Source organism: Seriola lalandi, unplaced genomic scaffold, assembly GCF_002814215.2.
Source record: "Seriola lalandi dorsalis isolate HSWRI2012SDOR001 ecotype SW California unplaced genomic scaffold, Sedor1 jcf7180002054415, whole genome shotgun sequence".
In the NCBI taxonomy this organism is placed as follows: domain Eukaryota; kingdom Metazoa; phylum Chordata; class Actinopteri; order Carangiformes; family Carangidae; genus Seriola; species Seriola lalandi.
Genome location: NW_019524968.1, coordinates 286,386 through 297,934, shown reverse-complemented (window position 1 = coordinate 297,934; position 11,549 = coordinate 286,386).

Here is an 11,549-nt window from a genome sequence, read left to right as displayed (position 1 = left end):
ATGTTAGCCCTGAAAAGTTGCTCAAGCTCATCCCCACTTTTTCTATTGTGCTTACTATTTAATATGAAGGACATTGTGGTGAAATCTGAAGAACCACCAGAGAGCTAACAAACATTTTAGAGTAGTTTAGAGCAACAAAAGTGACTCACATACCCTTGTTCGGGAGAGTGTTTCAAAGTAAATGTCTCATTACCTGTACGTCTACCAATGTGAGAGACAAAGTCAGATGTCCTTGTGTTCTGCCTATGCAGTTAAAACCAGCAGATGTTTCAAGACCAGGATCAGTGAACATGGCAGCGGCATATGCTCAGGGGAATGTAAGAGCTGTGCCGCAGCCAACTTTTACATTTCATTGTGTGTGTGTGTGTGTGTGTGTGTGTGTGTGTGTGTGTGTGTGTGTGTGTGTGTGTGTGTTTGCAGCGATGTGGACGATGCCTGGCCTGTTCAATGCACTTTACAGTTGACAATTATTCTGGAAGAAAATGTAACTCTGCATATTACATATACATAATTATACATAATTATATTTATACATATTAATGAACCCCACTGCCTCGGTGATCCCCTGGCTTATCTCTCGACATAAATTCTTATGAAATATGTTACAGATATCACATGTTAATCTTAGTGACATTGGGGATTGATCCTCTGACCTTTCATCTTGCCCCAGGGTCAGATCAAAGTCTTGTCTACTGACAGATTGGCATAAAATTTTGTACAAGCATTCACGGTTCCCAGACAATGTACTTACTTTGGAAACCTGATCCCACCATGAACCATTGTGGTTTTGAGTAAAATCTCAATTAATTAAAAATCTTGATTAATTAATTAATAATTAATCTTAGTCAGTGTAATGAAATCACATTGACTAATGGACAGATTGACATGAAATTTTGGACATTCTTGCCCCCCACGACATGATATTAGCATTCAGCTCAAAGCACTGCTGTGCAGGAGTACAGCCTCACAGAGTTGAGTTCAACATGGCTGTGGTCCGCATTATAAATGAATCAACAGAAAACTGCACCTGCAGTACATCAAACTACAGCATACACCATGAGGTAAATAATTAGGTAGGGAACACTTTGTGTGGATTGTCCACCTACAGTGTTTACAGAGTATTCACCCTAACCCTAACCATTAAATGGTTCATTAATTGTTGGTTGAATATGTGTATACTGTATAGTTCAACAAAGATACCGTGTGAACTCTCTGTAGGTAGAGTATCCAGAAAAAGTGTAACTTTAAGAAATATAAAGCCTAAACTGCCTTCCTCAGATAGATAGATAGATAGATAGATAGATAGATAGATAGATAGATAGATAGATACAGTAGATAGATAGATACTTTACTAATAACCAGAAAAGGGAACAAAACCACTACAACAGGTGTCTATATGAAGCTGCATATATCAAACAGCTGCCAGCTCCTAATTAACTGCAGAATAAAGCTTCACTATAGGGCAGACAATGTGGAAATCTACAAACAATATAAACTCCACAGCAGCTGCAGCCACACACACAAACAGACACCACACACCCACCCACACCCACACACACACAAAAACACACACACACACACACACACACAAACAAAAACACACACACACACACACACACACAAACACACACACACATTTGTATCATTTTGCATCATATGGTCATTCCTTCATTTCAGTCTCTCAGTCTCGGATGTTAATCTACTGTAGGGGTTTGTGTTGAACATGTGCTGCATCTTTGAAAGGGTGGATGTCTGGTACCACAGAGGACGTCTGGAGAAACTGGATGTGTGTCCGACAGTACATGTCTGAAACCAAGATATTAAAACTGACATGAACCAAAAGAGAGGAAAAAAACACACTTGAGTAATAACAGAGGGACTTTCAGCCCCACTGATTCCGACAGCCATGCAGTCTGCTCAGCATCCTCAAATACTCCCGCATGTTCACAGGCAACGTGACTGCACAACACGTTGAATAAAATCATCAGGAAATCATTTCTCATTTACAAAACTGATATATATCTCTCAACATTTTTTTTTCCTCTCTCTTCACAAAGTTTCAGAAGTAGCTCTGATCAGGTTTAGTCTTTCCATATTGTTCAACGAATCACAAATAAGACACTGACTGATAATTGCCAGTTATTCCTTATGCCAACTAATTAGACACTAGCTTTGAGAGGCAGCTGATAGATACCAGGAGAAGTTCAGTTATTTTTCACAAAGCTCTCTGTATGCTCTTGATTGTACCCCTGCCTCGCTGGCACTTTGTCCGCCCACAATATGCGCATGACTGCCTACCCACAATGCCAAACGCTCAGTCACTGGGCTGCTCTGCTACCTACCGTTATTTCATCTCATCTGTCACAATTTGGATGCCTCAAACACCAGTGAATCACACTGACGGTGAGCGGCTGCAGATGTTTTATACAAATGGGTCACATCCCAACAGTCTCCCCTAATTAGATCATTGTTGTGCAAAGGGGCAGTTGCATGTATTATTAACAAACCATTACAGTGAGTGCCTTTCATCAATCATAAAAACCGGCTCTAATTGGGTTTGTAGGCTTTTATTTATCAGATGGGCCAGAACGGTCATTATTCTCCCTCTTCAAAGACAGATCTTATTAGCATGTTTTGTCAGTGTGCTGTTGTGTTAATTTGGACCTGTACCCAGGTTTGCTTGGTGATAACGAAGTGGGGGACTTAAATGACTCTGTTTATTTTAAACCTTTTATGCACCTTTTGATGCACCTGTTGGCTGAAACATTTTTCAGTGGACTGTTTTAATTAATATCTTTATGCTTTTTTATCCAGGTACTAATTCATTCATCATGCACGTCCTACTTGCTGCTTTCTCAGTCTTGACTCCTGCCCCAAAACTACTCATGCAGGACACATTACCAGTGCATCATGCTGAGGCTGTGCCTGTCAGCTTTAAATACCCTATGACACCACCGATAAAAGGAGTACGGAACTTTTTTAAACCGAGTACCATGCTCAAACGACATCTACATTTATTTCAGGCTAAATAAAACGGTATGCAATGCAGTGTTCAGTTATTTAGAGCAGTTAAAGGATATCAAGTTATGGCTCTCACAAGTTGAAGTCTTCATTTGCTGATTTTAAGATTTGGAGAAATGATCATATTTGATTACTTGGGTCTACAGTCTTGTATGTTATTATACTAAGTGGTATGAAAACCTTTTTCAGTGAGTCAGTGGAGAAAAGCTGATGGTGGAAAAACAAAAAAACAAAAAAAGGCTCAGTATCTTACAATACCGTCATAACTCTTTTACTTCATATAAATTCTGCAGTGAGCTCCTCCCCCAGGTGCTGACTACTGACGGCTCCTTGGAGCTATGCAGGAAAACGTTTAGCATACAGAAGTTTAAGGTGACTGGGCCTTGAATATTAATTCAGAAATCTCTCCTGTTCTAAGCTGCTTGATGCCCATTTCATGTTTCCAAGAAGAGACGTGGCCCTACTGGAGACGGTGAAGACAGGGTGTACACTGGGAAATATCAAGTGAAGTACACAGTATGGTAAGCACTGCCCAGATGCCTCACATTAAGCCAGACAGTCCTTTTTCAGTCTTGATGGACATCTACTTGTTTTGGGCGATAAGAGAGAAAAATAATGTAATATTGTAATATTGTATAGATGCCATGTAAAATTATAAAGATTTGAACAAGACAAACCTCAAGTGGAGGCAGCATGGTTGCTCACAGTAGCTGAGGTATATGTATGTGCCTCAGGCGTTCTTATAGCCTCTAGACATCTGCATAGTGAGGTCCTTATGTATTCACATGTTATTGTATAGGTTCATCATCGTACTGGAATGAATAACTGTGACATTGATCATTTTACTGTTTACTTATAAATGTCAATGTATCAATACATTTTTGGTTATACTGAGGGTTTGGACTCTACATTTCTACAATGGTATTAGAAAACAGAGTGGCATAGATTCAGGGCATTTATACTTTCGCAGTATTAATATAGAACCTAGACCTGCTTTATAATAAAAAATACATGGAAATCGCACATTATACAATATAGAGCCTTTAAATGTAAAACACTTGAGCTCTACTGAGGTGCTGTATCAAAGAAATGAAGACAATTTCTTTCTGTCCGGTTTTAAAATTAATAAAAATTAACATTATACATAACAATATACATTAGCTAGTATTTGGACAAATATCAAAGCACTGTAGAATGCAACAATCTTTTAGAAATTACATTTATATAACAATTTGGAACAGGAAATATAATTTGCAAGAATTGTAATGCATCTTACGATAGAGCAGAAAATGTTAAATATTTATGTATTGTGCAAGTTGCAAAATGTTCATAATGAACACCTCTGTGTCTTCACTGATAACTTTCATTTGTTTATTCTGCAATATCAACAATTCAGTGTGCTCATAGCAACTAAAGTATGATTAACATTGTTATGTTCAGGCACACACAGAACAGAGGGAATATTAGGGTTAAATTGTGGTCTTGGTTGAATATGAAAAAAACAAAACAAAAAACATATGTCTGACAGATAACAATACTACTTTTACATGTGTAAAGGAAACACAAACATACAGTTGTAAACACATGAGCATGTGGCATCACTGCAATTACAGCTGAAGGGAATATTGTGGAAACCAGACAAGATTTATTGCCAGACAAGATTTATTGCCTACAGGGTAAAATCAAATTTTAATTCCATTAAACACTGCTGACTGCTCAGTGACTCTTTACAATTACCCGCTCCATCTGCCTCTTGTTCTGTATCCAAATTAATAACCACTAGTTTGGGATTTTGTATAGCTTTTCACTGGTTACAGAACCTTATGCAATTACGTAAGGATCCCCTCAAATGCTCTCCACCACACAGGCATTTCTTTCTGCGCACATTCAGCACAGAAGCTGTTCCCAAATTTTATTGAGCAGGCAAGGTCAATTACATGGTGCAGTGATTCAATTGTTGTAGTCATAGCGTAACAGTGTCATTGAGTGTTACTTTTTAAAGTTCGACTAGCAATTTTTATTTTTTTATTTTTACCTTAACAATTTTCTTCTTGAACACTATTAAAAAACTTGGGGGCGCAATGCCCTTTATGCTTAACTTCAAGTCACATGCAAGTGATGATTTCAAGTATGTTCTCCAAATTGTATGAGCCATTTTAAGCAGAGCAGCACAGTCAAACACAGACATGAACTCAAATACAGAAGACTGCAATTAAGTCAGCAGAGTTGTCAAGTAACCACAAAATACATTGACAAAATACAACAGGAGAGAGAATAGGACAATCTTTGTTATGTCTATATGAATTATCTACTGCTATACTACTACTACTACTACTACTACTACTACTACTACTAATAATAATAATAATAACAATAATAGGCCTAATAATAATAATAATAATAATAATAATAATAATAATGTTTTATTTATAAAGCACACCACATCATAGGCCTATAAAATGACACACTAAACTTAATACAATAATCATAAAAACAATACTAAATTAATGTTACTGTGGTAAATATTTAACAGCGTAGGAGGTCTATGACTGAGAGGCGACGCCCACCAGATGACGACATCACAGACATCGCAGACATCGCAGATATTTGCCCAACATCACACCCTCCCTCCCAAAATGTAATGTTACTGAGCTGCTGCAACAAAACGCTCTGCAGCCCCACTTCACTCAATCAGTCCCACAGCACAGTCCATTCAAATGACAATTTTATTTTAGTCATTTCCTAAAGCACACACTGTATGAAGCTGGGTTTATTTGCATACCAATAATCCTAGCCAGCTAGCTGAGCTAACCAGCAGGACAAAAGTAGAAAACTTGCTCGAAAATTGGCTAACATCATAGATACCACCTCCACCCCACAAGTGAATATACATCATTAACAAATGCCTTACCTTTTTCCTGTGAGCGATTTTCTTCATCAGTTTTCTTCTTTTATCTTTTTTCTGCACCAGAGGGACATGTCCATGATACCATTACTAACGCTGCTCTTATTCTCCTCAGATGTGACGTGCAGCTGTCAGTCCTCCTATCATACCTGTAGGCAGATGTCACTCATTGCCTGAAAGCCTAATGATGATTTTGACTTGATTACCCCACAAACACAAGCCACAGCTTTCCTGTCATTGCAGCTTAGTTTTGTTTATATCCTACATTTAATTTTTGAGCATATAAGTGCTTCACTAAACCCATAAGGAGGCTGGGCAGGAGGCTGGGCAGGAGGCTTCTCCCCAAATATATTGAGGCTGAACTTGCAGATTGGGGGGCCCCTAGTGGCTGCGGGGCCCCTATGCATCTACATAATAGGCATATAGCAATAAATAACTCTGTTTCTGCAGAACATTATGATGTCACAGATAAGCTGACCTTTGACCTTTTGGATATAAAATGTTATCACTTCATAATTTTGTCCTATCAGACATTTGAGTTAGATTGTGGCATAATCATAGACTGTATATACAGATGGACATAGCCTCTCTGATATCACTAACAAGAGCGGTGTTGAAGGTCAGAGTGGGCTGCTCCACCGTTGCCATCTTGGCAGTTTCTGACTCCGCCTAACTCCCGGCTAATCCAAAAATGGGCAAAAGGTTGGAGCTGAGACTTTGGTGCATGCCAGTTTGTGGCAGGCATTCACTCACCCGCCCTCAATTAGTTACTCAAAGCCTTAATAAAATTTAAACAGGTGAGTTATATATGTCTAGTGCCAAGTGCATTATTAAAAAGTGTGTGACAGTGAAAAAACATATGAATCATTAGTAACAGCGTTAAAGGAGTGAGGGCTTTATTACGAAGGCCTCCGAACTCACCCCTCAGCTAGTTGATCGGTGTAGCCAGACTGAGACTTTTTTTCCAGACTCAACACTGCCTTATTTTAGTCACCCATTTGGCTACAATATCTGAAAAAGATATGTAGATTCCCCATTTAAAAGCAGTGCATAAATACATGTCCTGTAGTATCCTGAATACATGTACAAAATGCTGCACATATCATCAGCATCTCCCCATGAAAATCACAAATCCTAGCATTACGTACAAGTAAATGAGCTTATTACCAATATCTGTTCAAGTCCCTCAAACATGCAGCTGAAACACCTATTTATCACTGAAGTCTTCATTGAGCACACATTCACTTTTTGATATGAAAATTGCAAAAGCAAATAGCGGTAAGCAAAGACCGGCACAACACATCACTGACTTTGAAGTGGATCATTGTGGTAATGGTTGTGGCGGGGGTGGGGGGGGCTTACCACTTGAGTCCTGAGAAAAAGAGGATATTGTTTTCAGGGATTAGCACTGGCACAGCTGAGAAAAGAAAATATGTCAAATGCTTCAAAGTGACTGAAATAAAAGGAAAATTTTCAGGTGAATATAAAAGCAGTGATCAGAAAATTGGCATAACCTCCAAATGCACTTTCTTTGTCAAGTCCACCATTGTCAACTTTTTAACTTTGACAGGGGCTGTGGTGTTCGTGTTAAGGCCTTTGTTATTTCATTTCATAATAGATAGATAGAGTTTAACTGAATACAAATCAGTGAACATTTTTATTTCAAAGTCAAAATTATTTTCTTCTGTGGTTAGAAACCTTGATATCATTATTGTTATTCTTTTTCTCTTAGCAACCTGTACAGTACATTTCAGTGTTACTCTGAAGGAAAGTGACATAAAAGGGACAGATGGTCTGAATTAGCTAGAGTGCAGTTGTCTGATTTGTTTGGGTAAATCAAAGACACACTGTCACATGACGCAGGATCCTGCTTACTGCAAACTGAAGCTCAGTGAACTCATTTTTGGTGGCTGTCGCTTGAAATTCCCTGCACTGACACAGCTCAATCTGCTGTCCCCTCGCTACTACGTCTGCCTGTGCTTTTAGTCCAGTGTGTGCTGATGATGCAATGAGATGTGGTCAGCGGAGTTTTACTGCCAGCCATCCTCAAGTGCAGCAGAGAGGAGGAGGGAAGTGATCGAGGTAGAGAAAGTGCAGAGAAAGTGGCAGAGAGTGAAGCGGCGACAAAAGGCACTTGAAATCTTTTCACAAGCCAAAAGACAGGGCTGTAACTATCTTGTTTTTCAGTGTTGATCAATGTGCCTTTTTTATTTCACCCTTTATCATTTAGTCTATAAAATGTCAGACAACAGCGAAAAAAAAAATTGCTTCATAATTTCCCAGAGCCCAAGATGATATGTTGAAATGACTGGTTTTGTCAGCAAGGGCAAAATCCAAATGTGTCTATTTTACAATAACAGAGAAAAGCAGCAAATCCTCACATCTGAGAAGCCAGACAGAAAATCTTTGGCATTTTTGCTGGTTAAATAACTGAAAACATTAATCAATAATTGTTGATGACGTTTTGTCAATTAGCTAATTACTTTAACTGCACTAAAATTCAGGACTAAAATTATGGACTTGGTGTCAGAACTGTCACCTTGCCTGGCCTGCATCATAATCATAGACCGGACAGTATATAGAGATGGACGTAGCCGCCTTGAGGAGCGGTGTTGAAACTCCACTGTCGCCATTTTGAGTCCACCTAACTCCACTCAAAGTGGTCATTCCCTCAATTATGCATGACTTTTATTAAATTTAAACAGGTGAGTTGTATAAAATTTCACCCAGCTGTACAGTTGTTATGAGGGAGGAAATTAGCTATAGTGACCAAAACAGTTTTTCGTACCAGGCTGTAAACACGATAGATCCACTCTTAACAACAGCCTATATTTGCTTCTGTGCCTGTTAATCAACGTCCTCCAACCGAGGTGTTCTCATCTGCGAGGATGAATCTGTCATGTCAAAGGTGATTGAGAACGGCAGGTAGTCCCTCTATGCCTCTTTCCCTCATGCCAACAATTTCCCCTCTTCATCTGGTTTTCCTCTAGCATCCCATTTCGTGGCCAAATGGAGAGTGGAGTGCGCACTGCCATCTGTGCAGTGGGGGTAGAGGGGAGCTAATAGTTCCACACAAGGGATCAAGATCTCATCACTCTTAACCCCATGAGGAAATCCAGGTTGTACATGGCCTCCACAGTTGGACAAACCATTTACCTCTAATGTTCTGCTGCTAAGTTAAGAGGAATGAAGGGAAAGGATGGGCAAAACCCTGCCCTCCAACAGTAAATCCCACGAGAAAACAAAATCATTTTGAAAAATGTCCAGTTGTTTCTCTGCTCTTATTGACGTGGCCTTGTGCCTAAAGCAGAAAAATTTAACGACAGGTTCTTCAAAAGCCCTCGTCAATCTCCAGTTATCTGGGAATGCTTTCTGCCTCACAGCCCAGGTATTTAACAGCAGTAGCAGAGATATTTGTTGTGAATGTTTTTGACCTTTTTTCTCTGCACAACAGAGAAGTGTATCTCAGTAGGTTCCTTTTTATGGTGGTATTGCTATTCTGTTCATGTCTGACCACCTGGTCTGTGATGGTGTGGTGATGTCTGGGGGGAAAATCAGGTCAAGTGAGCTATCTCTTCCCCCAGGAGCAAACATCAAAAAAGTCTCATTTGGTGAGGCTGCAGAATTTCATACACAGAGCTTCAGGTGCTTTACTGTCGACTTTACTGGCTCCAGGTTAATTCCTTTCCATTGATTTATTAGGTAGTTTAGGTTCAGAAAGAAAAGATGTTTTGTGTTTTTAAAAAAATGTAGATGTCATTTTGACAAGTTGGTAGTACCTTGAAATAAATATCTTTAGTATCTATAATGATAATATGCAAATGTAATTTTTTTAATAAATACATTATGCAAATACGAGCAATAAATTGAAAGGATTCATTTCACTCATCAAAATCAGTACAATTGTCATAGGGAGTTCTGTTTAACCTGTTTTATTATTAAACCACAGAGACTTCAGGTTTGAAATGAGATGTTGTCAGGATGTATGAGTTGTATTTGAGTTGTATTTTTTCGGAGGCATGCCACTGTCACAACTGTATGAGCCAAAGTAAATTCATTCACAAGATCAATCACTTATATTTCACCTCTGAGATTAAATCTTAAAGGTGATTTGAAGCAAAGCATTAATCACGCTGGTGGGCTGACACCATGTCCTTGTTAGGTTCTGTACATGCATGTTCTTTATATGAGTATCAATTGAATTTTGTCAAATTACCTAGCATGTTGCAGTGGTACATCAGATTAATCATTTAACAATCACATGATGATCCTTTATTATAATATGATAAAAAATTATTGTCAAATTAATTTATTATATTTATAATATAGTAATTTGAACATTTAGTCTACTGTATCTGCTATAACTGTAACTATCTTCAGAGACAAGAGGAACAAGGAGTCCTGCAACAGATGGTCTGGCCCACACAGAGCCCTGATCTCAACATCATGGAGTCAGTCTGGGTTCACATGAAAAGACAGAAGACACTTCAAGATGCTGAAACAACCTACCTGCCAGGCATCTGAAAAACTGTATGCAGGTGTACGAGGAGAACTGGTGCCTTTTTAAAGGCAAATGGGGGGGAACAGCAAAAACTGATTTGATTTAGTTTTTTCTTTTCCTGTTAACTGCACTTTGTATGAAATTAACTAATAAATCATTTTTGACTTGAAATAAGCACCAATACCGGCCAAAATATCATAAAAAAAAGAAGGAAAGGAAAAGACTAAAAGCACAAAGTGCTTCCCTCCCACATGGAAGCAGGAACTGCCTGATATGACTTTGAAAGGCATAAAACAGTGTTTTCTTCCTGACTTCATTACTCAGTGTACTTTCCTATGACCCCCCACTGTTTCCCTTATCCAGAGAAACACATTTGAAGAGCAACTCTGCGTTAGTAATTTCTTTATCCTCTCTTTCTTTTATGGATTTTATGATGACAAAATTATCTTTCTTTCTATTTATTTTTATTGTAATTTGCCTATATTGTTACAGGGATAAAATCTTTTTTTGGTCAAAACTGACGTATACAAAGATCTAAAGCCTGTATCAAAGGTTTCAATGTCTTCTCAGCATCTAGACTATTACTATTTAAACTATTAAACTTAACTTTTTACCCAGGGCTTAATCGATCATTACCTGTCAGCTGCACTCAACACATAAACACATGATTTTTCCCGAGGTGGTATTAGCTATAACCTTAAATCCTAATTTTAATTTTTATTTATTTATTTTTACAAAATACAGATATTTCATTGTCATTGATTTAAATGTAAATTTTTTTTTTTTTCATTTTTACTTGAAAAGACCTTGATTAAATCTGTGGTATAAAGCAGTACCTGAGGCAACAAGCTGAAGAGGCTTCAGCTTGATCCTTCCTGTAGAAATCCCATCTACGAAAGCATGAACTAGGATCTAAACCAAAATTTATTTTAGCAATTGTTTTGCGGTGTTTTATTCTCCCAGGGACAACGATTATCCTTTTTTCCCCTCTCTGTTCAACTCTTAATCACTGAAAAATACATCAGTTAAATAGATTTATTCATTAAGTCCTTAACCCAAGCTTTTCTTAAAAACCCCATCTTGATTTAACCCCCCCCCCCAAAAAAAAAAAAAAAAAAAAAA